Source organism: Oncorhynchus keta, unplaced genomic scaffold (assembly GCF_023373465.1).
Source record: "Oncorhynchus keta strain PuntledgeMale-10-30-2019 unplaced genomic scaffold, Oket_V2 Un_contig_30353_pilon_pilon, whole genome shotgun sequence".
NCBI lineage: Eukaryota > Metazoa > Chordata > Actinopteri > Salmoniformes > Salmonidae > Oncorhynchus > Oncorhynchus keta.
Genome location: NW_026287008.1, coordinates 1 through 17,500, shown reverse-complemented (window position 1 = coordinate 17,500; position 17,500 = coordinate 1). Strand labels below are relative to the sequence as shown.

The 17,500-nt window shown below is 49.7% G+C and overlaps 1 pseudogene; it reads right to left on the bottom strand.

Moving 5' to 3' along the window:
• Positions 1 to 17,464, bottom strand: part of LOC127923657 (serine/threonine-protein phosphatase 2A 55 kDa regulatory subunit B gamma isoform-like) — an 18,943-nt pseudogene extending 1,479 nt beyond the window's left edge.
• Positions 17,465 to 17,500: the final 36 nt, after the last annotated feature.

Genomic DNA, 17,500 nt, shown 5'->3' with positions numbered 1-17,500 from the left:
GAGGAGGGAGAGGATGAGAGAGAGGAGGAGAGAGAAGGAGGAGAAAGAGGAGGAGAGAGAAGGAGGAGGGAGAGGAGGAGGGAGTGGAGGAGAGAGAGGAGGAGAGAGAGGAGGGAGAGAGAGGAGGAGGGAGAGGATGAGGGAGAAGGAGGAGGAGGAAAGGAGGAGAGAGAGGAGGAGGGAGAGGAGGAGAGAGAGGAGGGGAGAGGAGAGAGAGAGGAGGAGGGAGAGAGGAGAGAGAGGAGGAGGAGGGAGAGGGAGGAGAGAGAGAGGAGGAAAGAGAGAGGAGGAGGGAGAGGAGGAGGGAGAGGAGGAGGGGGAGGAGGGAGAGAGAGGAGGAGGGAGAAGGAAGGAGAGAGAGGAGGAGAGAGAGAGAGGAGGAGGAGGGAGAGGAATGAGAGAGAGGAGGAGAGAGAGAGGAGGAAGAAGAGGAGAGAGAGAGGAGGAGGGAAGGAGGAGGAGAGAGTGGAGGAGAAAGAGGAGGAGGGAGAGGAGTAGGAGAGAGAGGGAGAGAGAGGAGGAGGAGAGGATGAGAGAGAGAGGTAGTAGAAGAAGGAGAGAAGATGGAAGGGGGAATGAAAGAGGGACAAAGAGAGGGAGAAGAAAAGGAAGAGAGAAAGAGAGTGGGGTTGGGACAGGAAGAGGAGGAGAGATGGAGAGAGGGAAGGGTGGGGTTTATACAGGAAGAGGAGGAGAGATGGAGAGAGGGAAGGGTGGGGTTGGGACAAGAAGAGGAGAAATGGAGAGAGGGAAGGGTGGGGTTGGGACAGGAAGAGGAGGAGAGATGGAGAGAGGGAAGGGTGGGGTTGGGACAGGAAGAGGAGGAGAGACGGAGAGAGGGAAGGGTGGGGTTTTTACAGGAAGAGGAGGAGAGATGGAGAGAGGGAAGAGTGGGGTTGGGACAGGAAGAGGAGGAGAGAGAGAGAGAGAGGGAAGGGTGGGGTTGGGACAGGAAGAGGAGGAGAGATGGAGAGAGGGAAGGGTGGGGTTGGGACAGGAAGAGGAGGAGAGATGGAGGGTGGGGGTTTTACAGGAAGAGGAGGAGAGATGGAGAGAGAGGGAAGGGTGGGGTTGGGACAAGAAGAGGAGGAGAGATGGAGAGAAGGGAAAGGTGGGGTTGCTCCCAGGAAAGAGGAGGAGAGATGGAGAAGAGAAGGGTGGGGTTATCTGGAAAAGGAGGAGGATGGAGAGGAAGGGAAGGGTCGGGTTCTCTAGGAAGGAGGAGAGATTAGAGAGAAAGGAAAAAGATTAGGGTTCTCTAGGAAGGAGGAGATGGAAGAGGGAAGGTTAGGGTTAGGACAAAAAGAAGATAGAGATGGAGAGAGGGGAAGAAATTAGGGTTGGGACAAGAAGAAGGAGAGATGGAGAGAGGAAGGTGTAGTTTTACAGGAAGAGGAGGAGAGATGGAGAGAGGGGAAGAGATGGGGTTGGGACAGGAAGAGGAGGAGAGATGAAGGAGAAGGATTGATTTTGACATCTCCAAAGTCTTCTCTGGGATTGATTTATCTGTCGGATAAAGCCTCAGAGTAGATCGAAGACGCACACACCTGTCGGGAGGTTCCAGACACACTCGAATTTGTCAAATATACAGTCGTTCTCGTACAGAGAGCACAGCTTAGTCCTCAGGTAGTCATGAACCTACAGAGAGACAGACATGGGAGAAAGGAGGGGGAGGGAGAGGGCAGGAGAGAGTGTTGACAGGTTTTCAAGGCATTCATTTCTGTGTGTGTACATGCGTGCGTGAGTGTGTGAATGTATGTGTGTTTCTGCGTGTGCCTGGTGTGTGTGTGTGTGTGTGTGCATGTGTGTTTCTGCGTGTGCCTGGTGTGTGTGTGTGTGTGTGTGTGAATGCATGTGTGTTTGCGTGTGCCTAGTGTGTGTGTGTGTGTTTCTGTGTGTGTGTGTGTGTGTGTGTGTGTGTGTGTGTGTGTGTGTGTGTGTGTGTGTGTGTGTGTGTGTGTGTGTGTGTGTGTGTGTGTGTGTGTGTGTGTATTTCTGCGTGTGTGTGTGTGTGTGTGTGTGTGTGTGTGTTTATGCGTGTACCTAGTGTGTGTGTGTTTCTGCGTGTAATGTGTGTGTGTGTGTGTGTGTGTGTGTGTGTGTGTGTGTGTGTGTGTGTGTGTAATGTGTGTGTGTTTATGCGTGTGTGTTTATACGTGTGTGTTTCTGTGTGTGTGTGTGTGTGTGTGTGTGTGTGTGTGTGTGTGTGTGTGTGTGTTTATGCGTGTGCCTAGTGTGTGTGTGTGTTTCTGCGTGTGCCTAGTGTGTGTGTGTGTGTTTTGTTTAGCAGGCTGACCTGGTAGGTTTGACAGGGGCCTTTCTCCATGTAAGTCCCACACCTTGGCCGTCAGGTAATCCCTGGTCAGCAGGTACCGCCCGTTGTGACTGAACTTCATCCGACACCGACGACACGATCTCAGAGAAGAATGAACGACTTCCTGGGTCCTCTGGTTCCTCAAAGACTAAAGGAAGAGAGATGGAGAGAGGATACGAGGAGGGAGAGGAGGGGGAGGAGAGACAGACAAGGGGGGCACAGGGGAAAACAGAGGGGAAGGAAAGAGGAGATGAGGAGAGAGGAAGAGATATGGAGAGGAGCGAGAGAGAAGAAAATCTGAGGGGAGGAGAAAGAGGGGGAGGAGAGAGGAGATGGGAGGAGAGGAAGAGGAGGTGAGAAGATCGAGGGGAGGAGAAAAGAGGGGAGGAGAAGGAGAGGAGACAAGAGGAGGTATAGAGAGAGAGAGGAAGAAGAAGGATACAAGGGGGGACATCTGAGGGAGAAACAGAGGGGAGGAGGGAAGATCGAGGGGAGGAGAGAAGGGGGGAGGAGAGAGGAGATGAGAAGATCTGAGGGGAGGAGAGAAGAGGGGGAGGAGAGGGAGACAAGGAGAGGAGAAGGGAAGGGAAGGAGGAAAGAGAAGGGAAGGAAGAAGAGAGAAGGAGGAGAGGGAGGGAAAAAAGATCTGAGGGGAGGAGAAAGAAGGGAGGAGAAGGGAAACAAAGGAGAGGAAGATAAAGGAGAGGAGGGAGATAAGGAAGGAGACAGGAGGAGAAGGAGACAAAGGGAGGGAGTGGGAGGAGAGAGGAGATCTGGAGGAGAGAAGGAGGGAAGGAGAGAGATGAGAGAAGAGAGATAGAGAGGAAGGAGACAGGTGGAGAGAGAGGAGGTTAGGAAAGAGGAAATATGGATATCACATTATAAGGGGTGTAAATTCCAATCTGGACCTGAGGCCAGATCTACTGCTGATTTAAATGAAGGACTGATTTATACCTGGTATAACATGGGTGGAATCAGTTCTACTCCTGATTTAAATGAAGGACTGATTTTGACCTGGGACACCATGTAGGTGGAAGCCAGTTCTACTCCTGATTTTAAATGAAGGACTGATTTATACCTGGTATAACATGTGGGAGCTATTAATTATCAGAACCAGCAGTAGTCGTACTCTGGACCTCGAACAGTAAGATCGAATACACATGATTTAGAGACCGACAGCGAAGCCTTTATGTAGCCCAACTCACGTTTGGTGTGTCTGTCATAAAGTGCCGAGGCCCCTCATGTCACAGAGACGGAGAGATCCTTTACTGCTGCTGTAGACAAACAGGTGACAGTGGTGAGGATGAAACTCTGCTGCTGTTATCACCTCCGTCAGCTCCTCCATGTTGGCTGGCTTGATGTCCACTATGTCTGGAGGAGAGATACTCAGGTAGAACAACACAGGACTGTCTGGAGGAGAGATACTCAGGTAGAACAACACAGGACTGTGTCTGGAGGAGAGATACTCAGGTAGAACAACACAGGACTATGTCTGGAGGAGAGATACTCAGGTAGAACAACACAGGACTATGTCTGGAGGAGAGATACTCAGGTAGAACAACACAGGACTATGTCTGGAGGAGAGATACTCAGGTAGAACAACACAGGACTGTCTGGAGAGAGATACTCAGGTAGAACAACACAGGACTGTGTCTGGAGGAGAGATACTCAGGGAGAACAACACAGGACTGTGTCTGGAGGAGAGATACTCAGGTAGAACAACACAGGACTGTGTCTGGAGGAGAGATACTCAGGTAGAAGAACACAGGACTATGTCTGGAGGAGAGATACTCAGGTAGAACAACACAGGACTATGTCTGGAGGAGAGATACTCAGGTAGAACAACACAGGACTATGTCTGGAGGAGAGATACTCAGGTAGAACAACACAGGACTATGTCTGGAGGAGAGATACTCAGGTAGAACAACACAGGACTGTGTCTGGAGGAGAGATACTCAGGTAGAACAACACAGGACTGTGTCTGGAGGAGAAGATACTCAGGTAGAACAACACAGGGATATGTCTGAAGGAGAGATACTCAGGTAGAACAACATGGGACTATGTCTGGAGGAGAGATACTCAGGTAGAACAACACAGGACTGTCTGGAGGAGAGATACTCAGGTAGAACAAAACAGGACTGTGTCTGGAGGAGAGATACTCAGGTAGAACAACACAGGATTGTGTCTGGAGGAGAGATACTCAGGTAGAACAACACAGGACTGTGTCTGGAGGAGAGATATCAGGTAGAACAACACAGGACTATGTCTAGAGGAGAGATACTCAGGTAGAACAACACAGGACTGTGTCTGGAGGAGATACTCAGGTAGAACAACACAGGGATATGTCTGAAGGAGAGATACTCAGGTAGAACAACACGGGACTATGTCTGGAGGAGAGATACTCAGGTAGAACAACACAGGACTGTCTGGAGGAGAGATACTCAGCTAGAACAACACAGGACTGTGTCTGTAGGAAAGATACTCAGGTAGAACAACACAGGACTGTGTCTGGAGGAGAGATACTCAGGTGGGAACAACACAGGACTGTGTCTGGAGGAGAGATACTCAGGTAGAACAACACAGGACTGTGTCTGGAGGAAGATACTCAGGTAGAACAACACAGGACTGTCTGGAGGAGAGATACTCAGGTAGAACAACACAGGACTGTGTCTGGAGGAAGAGATACTCAGGTAGAACAACACGGGACTGTCTGGAGGAGAGATACTCAGGTAGAACAACACAGGACTATGTCTGGAGGAGAGATACTCAGGTAGAACAACACAGGACTGTGTCTGGAGGAGAGATACTCAGGTAGAACAACACAGGACTGTGTCTGGAGAGAGATACTCAGGTAGAACAACACAGGATTATGTCTAGAGGAGAGATACTCAGGTAGAACAACACAGGACTGTGTCTGGAGAGAAGATACTCAGGTAGAACAACACAGGACTGTGTCTGGAGGAGATCTCAGGTAGAACAACACAGGACTGTGTCTGGAGGAGAGATACTCAGGTAGAACAACACAGGACTGTGTCTGGAGGAGAGATACTCAGGTAGAACAACACAGGACTGTGTCTGGAGGAGAGATACTCAGGTAGAACAACACAGGACTGTGTGGAGGAGAGATACTCAGGTAGAACAACACAGGACTGTGTCTAGGAGAGAGATACTCAGGTAGAACAACACAGGAATATGTCTGGAGGAGATACTCAGGTAGAACAACACAGAACTATGTCTGGAGGAGAGATACTCAGGTAGAACAACACAGGACTGTGTCTGGAGAGAGAGATACTCAGGTAGAACAACACAGGACTGTGTCTGGAGGACACAGGACTGTGTCTGGAGGAGAGATACTCAGGTAGAACAACACAGGACTGTGTCTGGAGGGAGATACTCAGGTAGAACAACATGGGACTGTCTAGATGAGAGATACTCAGGTAGAACAACACAGGACTGTGTCTGGAGGAGAGATACTCAGGTAGAACAACACAGGGATATGTCTGAAGGAGAGATGCTCAGGTAGAACAACACGGGACTATGTCTGGAGGAGAGATACTCAGGTAGAACAACACAGGACTGTCTGGAGGAGAGATACTCAGGTAGAACAACACAGGACTGTGTCTATAGGAGAGATACTCAGGTAGAACAACACAGGACTGTGTCTGGAGGAAGAGATACTCAGGTAAAACAACACACAGGACTGTCTGGAGGAGAGATCTCAGGTAGAACAACACAGGACTGTGTCTGGAGGAGAGATACTCAGGTAGAACAACACGGGACTATGTCTGGAGGAGAGATACTCAGGTAGAACAACACAGGACTATGTCTGGAGGAGAGATACTCAGGTAGAACAACACAGGACTATGTCTGGAGGAGAGATACTCAGGTAGAACAACACAGGACTGTCTGGAGGAGAGATACTCAGGTAGAACAACACAGGACTGTGTCTGGAGGAGAAGATACTCAGGGAGAACAACACAGGACTGTGTCTGGAGGAAGATACTCAGAGTAGAACAACACAGGACTGTGTCTGGAGGAGAGATACTCAGGTAGAAGAACACAGGACTATGTCTGGAGGAGGAATACTCAGGTAGAACAACACAGGACTATGTCTGGAGGAGAGATACTCAGGTAGAACAACACAGGACTATGTCTGGAGAGATACTCAGGTAGAACAACACAGGACTATGTCTGGAGAGATACTCAGGTGGAACAACACAGGACTGTGTCTGGAGAATACTCAGGTAGAACAACACAGGACTGTGTCTGGAGGAGAGAGATACTCAGGTAGAACAACACAGGGATATGTCTGAAGGAGAGATACTCAGGTGGAACAACATGGGACTATGTCTGGAGAGATACTCAGGTAGAACAACACAGGACTGTCTGGAGGAGAGATACTCAGGTAGAACAAAACAGGACTGTGTCTGGAGGAGGAGAGATACTCAGGTAGAACAACACAGGATTGTGTCTGGAGGAGAGATACTCAGGTAGAACAACACAGGACTATGTCTGGAGGAAGATACTCAGGTAGAACAACACAGGACTATGTCTAGAAGGAGAGATACTCAGGTAGAACAACACAGGACTGTGTCTGGAGGAGAGATACTCAGGTAGAACAACACAGGGATATGTCTGAAGGAGAGATACTCAGGTAGGAACAACACGGGACTATGTCTGGAGGAGAGATACTCAGGTAGAACAACACAGGACTGTCTGGAGGAGAGATACTCAGGTAGAACAACACAGGACTGTGTCTGTAGGAGAGATACTCAGGTAGAACAACACAGGACTGTGTCTGGAGGAGAGATACTCAGGTAAACAACACAGGACTGTCTGGAGGAGAGATACTCAGGTAGAACAACACAGGACTGTGTCTGGAGGAGAGATACTCAGGTAGAACAACACAGGACTATGTCTGGAGGAGATACTCAGGTAGAACAACACAGGACTATGTCTGGAGGAGAGATACTCAGGTAGAACAACACAGGACTATGTCTGGAGGAGAGATACTCAGGTAGAACAACACAGGACTGTCTGGAGGAGAGATACTCAGGTAGAACAACACAGGACTGTGTCTGGAGGAGAAGATACTCAGGGAGAACAACACAGGACTGTGTCTGGAGGAGAGATACTCCAGGTAGAACAACACAGGACTGTGTCTGGAGGAGAAGATACTCAGGTAGAAGAACACAGGACTATGTCTGGAGGAGAGATACTCAGGTAGAACAACACAGGACTATGTCTGGAGGAGAGATACTCAGGTAGAACAACACAGGACTATGTCTGGAGGAGAGATACTCAGGTAGAACAACACAGGACTATGTCTGGAGGAGAGATACTCAGGTAGAACAACACAGGACTGTGTCTGGAGGAGAGATACTCAGGTAGAACAACACAGGACTGTGTCTGGAGGAGAGATACTCAGGTAGAACAACACGGGGATATGTCTGAAGGAGAGATACTCAGGTAGAACAACATGGGACTATGTCTGGAGGAGAGATACTCAGGTAGAACAACCAGGACTGTCTGGAGGAGAGATACTCAGGTAGAACAAAACAGGACTGTGTCTGGAGGAGAGATACTCAGGTAGAACAACCTGGGATTGTGTCTGGAGAGATACTCAGGTAGAACAACACAGGGACTGTGTCTGGAGGAAGATACTCAGGTAGAACAACACAGGACTATGTCTAGAGGAGAGATACTCAGGTAGAACAACACACAGGACTGTGTCTGGAGGAGAGATACTCAGGTAGAACAACACAGGGATATGTCTGAAGGAGAGATACTCAGGTAGAACAACACGGGACTATGTCTGGAGGAGAGATACTCAGGTAGAACAACACAGGACTGTCTGGAGGAGAGATACTCAGCTAGAACAACACAGGACTGTGTCTGTAGGAGAGATACTCAGGTAGAACAACACAGGACTGTGTCTGGAGGAGAGATACTCAGGTAGAACAACACAGGACTGTGTCTGGAGGAAGATACTCAGGTAGAACAACACAGGACTGTGTCTGGAGGAGAGATACTCAGGTAGAACAACACAGGACTGTCTGGAGGAGAGATACTCAGGGTAGAGACAACACAGGACTGTGTCTGGAGGAGAGATACTCAGGTAGAACAACACGGGACTGTCTGGAGGAGATACTCAGGTAGAACAACACAGGACTATGTCTGGAGGAGAGATACTCAGGTAGAACAACACAGGACTGTGTCTGGAGGAGAGATACTCAGGTAGAACAACACAGGACTGTGTCTGGAGGAGAGATACTCAGGTAGAACAACACAGGATTATGTCTAGAGGAGAGATACTCAGGTAGAACAACACAGGACTGTGTCTGGAGGAGAGATACTCAGGTAGAACAACACAGGACTGTGTCTGGAGGAGAGATACTCAGGTAGAACAACACAGGACTGTGTCTGGAGGAGAAGATACTCAGGTAGAACAGGACTGTGTCTGGAGGAGAGATACTCAGGTAGAACAACACAGGACTGTGTCTGGAGGAGAGATACTCAGGTAGAACAACACAGGACTGTGTGGAGGAGAGATACTCAGGTAGAACAACACAGGACTGTGTCTAGAGGAGAGATACTCAGGTAGAACAACACAGGAATATGTCTGGAGGAGAGATCTCAGGTAGAACAACACAGAACTATGTCTGGAGGAGAGATACTCAGGTAGAACAACACAGGACTGTGTCTGGAGGAGAGATACTCAGGTAGAACAACACAGGACTGTGTCTGGAGACACAGGACTGTGTCTGGAGGAGAGATACTCAGGTAGAACAACACAGGACTGTGTCTGGAGGAGAGATACTCAGGTAGAACAACATAGGACTGTCTAGATGAGAGATACTCAGGTAGAACAACACAGGACTGTGTCTGGAGGAGAGATACTCAGGTAGAACAACACAGGGATATGTCTGAAGGAGAGATGCTCAGGTAGAACAACACGGGACTATGTCTGGAGGAGAGATACTCAGGTAGAACAACACAGGACTGTCTGGAGGAGAGATACTCAGGTAGAACAACACAGGACTGTGTCTGTAGGAGATACTCAGGTAGAACAACACAGGACTGTGTCTGGAGGAGAAGATACTCAGGTAAAACAACACAGGACTGTCTGGAGGAGAGATACTCAGGTAGAACAACACAGGACTGTGTCTGGAGGAGAGATACTCAGGTAGAACAACACAGGACTGTGTCTGGAGGAGAGATACTCAGGTAGAACAACACAGGGATATGTCTGAAGGAGAGATACTCAGGTAGAACAACAGGGGACTATGTCTGGAGGAGAGATACTCAGGTAGAACAACACAGGACTGTCTGGAGGAGAGATACTCAGGTAGAACAACACAGGACTGTGTCTGGAGGAGAGATACTCAGGGAGAACAACACAGGACTGTGTCTGGAGGAGAGATATCTCAGGTAGAACAACACAGGACTGTGTCTGGAGGAGAGATACTCAGGTAGAACAACACAGGACTATGTCTACAGGACAACACAGGACTGTCTGGAGGAGAGATACTCAGGTAGAACAACACAGGGATATGTCTGAAGGAGATCTCAGGTAGAACAACACATGACTGTCTGGAGGAGAGATACTCAGGTGGAACAACACAGGACTATGTCTGGAGGAGAGATACTCAGGTAGAACAACACAGGACTATGTCTGGAGGAGAGATACTCAGGTAGAACAACACAGGACTGTGTCTGGAGGAGAGATACTCAGGTAGAACAACACAGGACTGTGTGGAGGAGAGAGAGAGATACTCAGGTAGAACAACACAGGACTGTGTCTGGAGGAGAATACTCAGGTAGAACAACACAGGACTGTGTCTGGAGGAGAATATGTCACAGGACTGTGGGAGGAGAAGATACTCAGGTAGAACAACACAGGACTATGTCTGGAGGAGAGATACTCAGGTAGAACAACACAGGACTGTGTCTGGAGGAGAGATACTCAGGTAGAGACAACACAGGACTGTGTCTGGAGGAGAGATACTCAGGTAGAACAACACAGGATTGTGTCTGGAGGAGAGATACTCAGGTAGAACAACACAGGACTGTGTGGAGGAGAGATACTCAGGTAGAGACAACACAGGACTGTGTCTGAAGGAAGATACTCAGGTAGAACAACACAGGACTGTGTCTGGAGGAGAGATACTCAGGTAGAACAACACAGGACTGTGTCTGGAGGAGAGATACTCAGGTAGAACAACACAGGACTGTGTCTGGAGGAGAGATACTCAGGTAGAACAACACAGGACTGTGTCTGGAGGAGAAGATACTCAGGTAGAACAACACAGGACTGTGTCTGGAGGAGAGATACTCCAGTAGAACAACACAGGACTATGTCTGGAGGAGAGATACTCAGGTAGAACAACACAGGACTGTGTGTCTGGAGGAGAGATACTCAGGTAGAACAACACGGGACTGTGTCTGGAGGAGAGATACTCAGGTAGAACAACACAGGACTGTGTCTGGAGGAGAGATACTCAGGTAGAACAACACAGGTCTGTGTCTGGAGGGGAGAAGATACTCAGGTAGAACAACACAGGACTGTGTCTGGAGGAGAGATACTCAGGTAGAACAACACAGGACTGTGTGGAGGAGAGATACTCAGGTAGAACAACACAGGACTGTCTGGAGGAGAGATACTCAGGTAGAACAACACAGGACTGTGTGGAGGAGAGATACTCAGGTAGAACAACACAGGACTGTGTCTAGAGGAAGGTCTCAGGTAGAACAACACAGGACTATGGAGGAGAGATACTCAGGTAGAACAACACAGGACTGTGTCTGGAGGAGGAGAAGATACTCAGGTAGAACAACACAGGACTGTGTCTGGAGGAGAGATACTCAGGTAGAACAACACAGGACTGTGTCTGGAGGAGAGATACTCAGGTAGAACAACACAGGACTGTGTCTGGAGGAGAGATACTCAGGTAGAACAACACAGGACTGTGTCTGGAGGAAGATACTCAGGTAGAACAACACAGGAATGTGTCTGGAGGAGAGATACTCAGGTAGAACAACACAGGACTATGTCTGGAGGAGAATACTCAGGTAGAACAACACAGGACTGTGTCTGGAGGAGAGATACTCAGGTAGAACAACACAGGACTGTGTCTGGAGGAAGATACTCAGGTAGAACAACACAGGACTGTGTCTGGAGGAGAAGATATAGGTGGAACAACACAGGACTGTGTCTGGAGGAGAGATACTAGTGGTGGTTGTAGCTAGCCTGATTAACTGTACAGTAGATGGATGTGGTGGTTGTAGCTAGCCTGATTAACTGTACAGTAGATGGATGTGGTGGTTGTAGCTAGCCTGATTGCTGTACAGTAGATGGATGTGGTGGTTGTAGCTAGCCTGGATTAGCTGTACAATGTGCTTCTGATTAACTGTACAGTAGATGGATGTGGTGGTTGTAGCTAGCCTGATTAACTGTACAGTAGATGGATGTGGTGGTTGTAGCTAGCCTGATTAACTGTACAGTAGATGAATGTGGTGGTTGTAGCTAGCCTGATTGGCTGTACAGTAATAGCCTGATTAACTGTACAGTAGATGGATGTGGTGGTATTAAATAGCCTGATTAACTGTACAGTAGATGGATGTGGTGGTTGTAGCTGGCCTGATTGGCTGTACAGTAATAGCCTGATTAACTGTACAGTAGATAGATGTGGTGGTTGTAGCTAGCCTGATTAACTGTACAGTAGATAGATGTGGTGGTTGTAGCTAGCCCTGATTAACTACTGTACAGTAGATAGATGTGGTGGTTGTAGCTGGCCTGACTAGCGGTCAGCTCATTGTACACAGACACACTATGAATATGCAGAGATCATTTTTGGCCTCAGCTGCTGACTTTATCAACCCCTGTCCACACGCACGCACACATGTACGAGCGAAGTATGACACACACATTCTATTTGCAGCGGGTCCAATGTCTTAGTGGAGTAGAGAGTAGAGTAGGGGAGTTGACACTGAGTGAATTATTTAAACTTCTCTGTAGATGTTTTCTAGGTCAGGGTCCTGTTATGGTAGAGCCTGTTTAACCACTGCAGCCTACAGATGGAGGAGCTTCATTTGATCACCTTGTTGCAGAACAACTTACCCAGACTGGCACAGAGACATAGACAGTCAGTGATTGGAGCAGGAAGACTGGCACAGAGCCATAGAGTCAGTGATTGGGCAGGAAGACTGGCACAGAGACATAGAGAGTCAGTGATTGGGCAGGAAGACTGGCACAGAGACATAGAGAGTCAGTGATTGGGCAGGAAGACTGGCACAGAGCCATAGAGAGTCAGTGATTGGGCAGGAAGACTGGCACAGAGCCATAGAGAGTCAGTGATTGGGCAGGAAGACTGGCACAGAGCCATAGAGAGTCAGTGATTGGGCAGGAAGACTGGCACAGAGCCATAGAGAGTCAGTGATTGGGCAGGAAGACTGGCACAGAGCCATAGAGAATCAGTGATTGGGCAGGAAGACTGGCACAGAGCCATAGAGAGTCAGTGATTGGGCAGGAAGACTGGCACAGAGCCATAGAGAGTCAGTGATTGGACAGGAAGACTGGCACAGAGACATAGAGAGAGCTCAGTGATTGGGCAGGAAGACTGGTACAGAGACATAGAGAGTCAGTGATTGTGCAGGAAGACTGGCACAGAGACATAGAGAGTCAGTGATTGGGCAGGAAGACTGGCACAGGCCATAGAGAGTCAGTGATTGGGCAGGAAGACTGGCACAGAGCCATAGAGTCAGTGATTGGGCAGGAAGACTGGCACAGAGCCATATAGAGTCAGTGATTGGGCAGGAAGACTGGCACAGAGCCATATAGAGTCAGTGATTGGGCAGGAAGACTGGCACAGAGCCATAGAAGTCAGTGATTGGACAGGAAGAACGACACAGAGCCATGAGAGTCAGTGATTGGGCAGGAAGACTGGCACAGAGCCATAGAGAGTCAGTGATTGGGCAGGAAGACTGGCACAGAGCCATATAAGTCAGTGATTGGTCAGGAAAGACTGGCACAGAGCCATAGAGAGTCAGTGATTGGGCAGGAAAGACTTGCACAGAGCCATAGAGAGTCAGTATTAGGCAGGAAGACTGGCACAGAGCCATAGAGAGTCAGTGATTGGGCAGGAAGACTGGCACAGAGCTATAGAGAGTCAGTGATTGGACAGGAAGACTGGCACAGAGACATAGGGAGTCAGTGATTGGGCAGGAAACTGGCACTGGGAACATAGAGAGTCAGTGATTAGGCAGGAAGACTTGCACAGAGACATAGAGAGTCAGTGATTGGGCAGGAAGACTGGCACAGAGACATAGAGAGTCAGTGATTGGGCAGGAAGACTGGCACAGAGCCATAGAGTCAGTGATTGGGCAGGAAGACTGGCACAGAGCCATAGAGAGTCAGTGATTGGGCAGGAAGACTGGCTGGAGCCATATAGAGTCAGTGATTGGGCAGGAAGACTGGCACAGAGCCATATAGGAGTCAGTGATTGGGCAGGAAGACTGGCACAGAGCCATAGAAGTCAGTGATTGGACAGGAAGACTGACACAGAGCCATAGAAAGTCAGTGATTGGGCAGGAAGGCAACCCACAAACCATAGAGTCAGTGATTGGGCAGGAAGACTGGCACAGAGCCATAGAGAGTCAGTGATTGGGCAGGAAGACTGGCACAGAGCCACATATAAGTCAGTGATTGGGCAGGAAGACTGACACAGAGCCATAGAAGTCAGTGATTGAGCAGGAAGACTGGCACAGAGCCATATAGAGTCAGTGATTGGGCAGGAAGACTGACACAGAGCCATAGAGAGTCAGTGATTGGGCAGGAAGACTGGCACAGAGCCATAGAGAGTCAGTGATTCGGCAGGAAGTCAGAGCTGGTTCCGGCACCTCAAATGTTCTACTTCCTGTTCCTCTTATAGATTATAAGTATTGGAGCTACAGTACCTCACTATAAACAGTACCAGTCTACTACCTCAATATAAACAGTACCGGGCCGAACCTCAATATAAACAGTACCGGGCCACTACCTCAATATAAACAGTACCGGTCCACTACCTCAATATAAACAGTACGGTCCTACCTCCATATAAACAATTGCCGGTCCACTACCTCAATATAAACGTGCCGGGCCACTACCTCACTATAAACAGTACCAGGCCACTACCTCAATATAAACAGTGCCGACCAGTACCTCAATATAAACAGTACCGGGCCACTACCTCAATATAAACAGTACCGGTCCACTACCTCAATATAAACAGTACAAGTCCCACTGCTCAATATAAACAGTACGGTCACTACCTCAATATAAACAGTACGGGCCACTACCTCCCAATATAAACAGTGCCGGTCCTGCCTCTGTCTCAATTACCGGGCCTACCTCAATATAAACAGGAAGTACCGGGTCCCTACCTCAATATAGTACCTACATCTTGTGTGTGTGTGTGTGCGTGTGTGTGTGTGTGTGTGTGTGTGTGTGTGTGTGTGTGTGTGTGTGTGTGTGTGTGTGTGTGTGTGTGTGTGTGTGTGTGTGTGTGTGTGTGTGTCGTGTGTGTGTGTGTTTGCTTTTCTGTGTAGGTCTCACAGCTGTGTGTGTGTGTGTGTGTCTCTGCTGCTTGTGTAATTTGTAAGTGGCTCTGGATAAGGCGTCTGCTAAACCAATTAAATGTGAAATGTAAATGTAGTAATCCCTCTCAGTGAAGGATACTGAAGCTGCGGTCTGTGATCCCCCAGGTGCCCACATGTGTGTCTTCAAACCTGTGTGTGTGTGTGTGTGTCTCCACCGTGTGTCTGTCTGTGTGTGTGGAGCTCCCAAAACTGTGTGTGTGTGTGTCCCAGTGAAGGATACTGTAGCTGCAGTCTGTGATCCCAGGTGCCCATGTTGATCCTCCCAGGTCATCAGCTGACAGGTAGGTCTCTCCGTCACTGTTGACCGATATGGAGTTAACGTGGTAGGTATGACCATTGGAGAACACCCTCCTAGGACGTACCCCTCCCATCAGTCTGTGGGTCTCAACACAGGAACCTGGGAGGGAGGGAGGGAGGGAGGGGGAGGGAGGGAGGGAGGGAGGGAGGGAGGAGGGAGGGAGGGAGGGAGGGAGGGAGGGAGAGAGAGGTGGGAGGGAGAGAGAGAGAGGAGAGGGCAGGAGAGGGAGTGAGGAGAGGGAGGAGAGAGAGAGAGGGAGGAGAGAGGGAGGGAGGGGAGGGAGGGAGGGGAGGGAGGGAGGGAGGGAGGGAGGGAGGGAGGGAGGGAGGGAGGGAGGGAGGGAGGGAGGGAGGGAGGGAGAGAGAGGTGGGAGGGAGAGAGAGAGGGAGGGCAGGAGGGGGGAGTGAGAGAGGGAGGAGAGAGAGAGGGAGGAGAGAGAGGGAGGGAGGGAGGGAGGGAGGGAGGGAGGGAGGGAGGGAGGGAGGGAGGGAGGGAGGGAGGGAGGGAGAGAGAGAGAGAGAGAGAGAGGGAGGGAGGGAGGGAGGGAGGGAGGGAGGGAGGGAGGGAGGGAGGGAGGAGGGAGGGAGGGAGGGAGGGAGGGAGGTAGGAGGAGCGAGGAGGGAGGGAGGGAGGGAGAGAGAGAGAGAGAGAGAGAGAGAGGGAGGGAGGGAGGGAGGGAGGGAGGAGGGAGAGAGAGAGAGAGGGAGAGAGGGAGGGAGGGAGGGAGGGAGGGAGGGAGGGAGGGAGGGAGGGAGGGAGGGAGGGAGGGAGGGAGGAGAGGTAGGAGGAGGGAGGGGAGGGAGGGAGGGAGGGAGGGAGGGAAGGAAGGAAGGAAGGAAGGAAGGAAGGAAGGAAGGAAGGAAGGAAGGAAGGAAGGAAGGGGGAGGAGGGGTGGAAGGGACAGACGGAGGGAGGGGAGGAGCGGGAGGGGAGAGAGGGGGAGAGAGAGGGAGGGAGGGAGGTTGGAGAAAGAGAGGACAGAGGGGAGGGGCGGGAGGGAGTGAGGAGGAAGGAGGTGGAAGAAAAGAGGGGACAGAGGAGGGCAGGAGAGGCGAAGAGAGGAGGGTTAGGGACCAGGGGATGGGCTGAATGAGGGACAAGATTGTGTGTGTGTGTGTGTGTGTGTGTGTGTGTGTGTGTGTGTGTGTGTGTGTGTGTGTGTGTGTGTGTGTGTGTGTGTGTGTGTGTGTGTGTGTGTGTGTGTGTGTGTGTGTGTGTGTGTGTGTGCGTGCGTGCGTGCGTCATACCTGTAGTGATGTGACTGTAGAGATGTCCCTTCACCCTGCCCTCCTCATCTTTCAGGTTGTAGCCCTCCCGGTTGCTTGTCTCGTTCACTCACCTTCCACAGCTTGATGGTCTTATCTGACACACACACACATTCACACACACTACACACACACACACACACACACACACACCTCTACACACACACACACACAGAGATAATGTTTGAGACCAAGTCTGGCTGGTTTTTACATCATGACCCTGAAACTCTAACACAGATAAGAGCACTTGAGGAGGAAACATCTGTCAACAGTTGGTGTGTGTGTGTGTGTGTGTGTGTGTGTGTGTGTGTGTGTGTGTGTGTGTGTGTGTGTGTGTGTGTGTGTGTGTGTGTGTGTGTGTGTGTGTGTGTGTGTGTGTGAGAGAGAGGAGAGGAGTGGACATTCACAACTATAAGATGTTGCACAGTATTTACAAATATAATATATTTAGAAATATAATACAGTCTCCCTCTTTTCTGAATGTTGATGGTAAGCGAATGCAAGTTTTTGTGTGAGTTTGCGTTGAGCAGGAAGTAGGAATTATGGGTCATGTAGTTTACTTACCATTCTCAGTGTTCTATTAGGGGACGATTTTGGTAATAAACTCAACTGATCGTTGGTGGAGAGTCGGATCACATGTAGTGAGGACCAACTGACAGTGTGTGTCAAGGAGGATTATGGGAAATGTAGTCAACTCACTGTTTGTGGAAAGGAGGAATTATTGGTAGTCTTGTGCTAGGGGAGGATTATGGGTTGTGTAGTCTACTGACTTTTAGTGGAAAAGAGGAATTATGGGTAGTGTAGTCTACTCACAGTTGATGGAAAGGAAGATTATGGATAGTATTCTGATAGAGGAGGACTATGGGTAGTATTCTGATAGAGGAGGACTATGGGTAGTATTCTGATAGAGGAGGACTATGGGTAGTTAGTCTACTCACCGTTGGTGGAGAGGAGGATTATGGGTAGTTAGTCTACTCACCGTTG